Source organism: Cebus imitator, unplaced genomic scaffold (genome assembly GCF_001604975.1).
Source record: "Cebus imitator isolate Cc_AM_T3 unplaced genomic scaffold, Cebus_imitator-1.0 Scaffold72, whole genome shotgun sequence".
NCBI classification, from domain to species: Eukaryota; Metazoa; Chordata; class Mammalia; order Primates; family Cebidae; genus Cebus; species Cebus imitator.
Window position 1 is genome coordinate 1,284,343 of NW_016107387.1, and position 1,051 is coordinate 1,285,393.

At 51.9% G+C, this 1,051-nt stretch overlaps 1 protein-coding gene across 2 annotated transcripts in view; it reads left to right on the forward strand.

Moving 5' to 3' along the window:
* ELAC2 (elaC ribonuclease Z 2) overlaps positions 1-1,051 on the forward strand; it is a 27,043-nt gene that overhangs the window by 19,420 nt on the left and 6,572 nt on the right. The window lies entirely within an intron of this gene.

Sequence of the window (1,051 nt, forward strand, 5' to 3'; positions counted from 1 at the left end):
CAGGAGGAGTATACAGGATGGCCCAGCCCCAGCATGTGAGGGGGGCCCAGAAGGAGTGCATAGGATGGCCCAGCCCCAGCAGGTGAGGGGGGCCCTGCAGAGCAGCCGTTCTTTCCTGTACTCAGCCCCCTGCTGCAGTTTTCATGGCATTAAGTAGCTTGCTGGCAGGGTACATTCTAATCTGACTTTTCAGTTTAATTCTGGGCTTCTCTACATTAGAATTATGGCCATTGGAGGAAGGGCCTCTGGGAAGTTTCAGAATCCCAATTCCTGTGCCCCATCCCACCCAATCAGAGCATTTGTTGATGGCACCCAGGCATTCTTTAGGAGGCACACACTGAGCGAAACGGTTTAGTGAATGCCTGTGGGAAGAGCTTGAACAGGGACTTGCCTGCCAGGGATCTAGTCCTGGCTTTGCTGGTGCACGTCCCTGGAGGATCTTGGCCACGTCACCCAGCTGAGGTTGAGGGGCGGGTACAGCTTTTGTAACCAGGTCTCCCTGGATTTGAATCCTGACCCTGCCTCTTACCATCTTCATTGGAGTCCTGGTCCTCTGAGCCTTGTCGCCCTTGTGAGACACAGCATTTCCTACTTGGGAGGGCTGGGAGGGTCCCACTGAAGCGCATGGTCCTGCAGTGTGAGCTGGTTGCAAGGCAGACTCAGCACTCTTAAAATAAATGATAGTTCCCAGCATAAAGACACGTCATGTTTTAAATTTAAAAGAATTACAGCAATTCTTTTGAAGAAAGGACTGTAGAATTTATTTGCTCTTCTCAGATAGCCCTTTGGTGACGAATAGCCTGTGGGTCCCACACTAGTGTGAAGTCCTTTGTGTGGGGGCAGTTGCCAGGGACCTGCTAGTCCCCCTCCTGGGAAGCTGGACAGAACTATGTTCCTTGCCCATCCGTCTTCATCTGTTTTTTTGTTATTTTAAAAGAATATGTGGCCGGGCGCGGTGGCTCAAGCCTGTAATCCCAGCACTTTGGGAGGCCGAGGTGGGTGGATCACAAGGTCAAGAGATCGAGACCATCCTGGTCAACATGGTGAAACC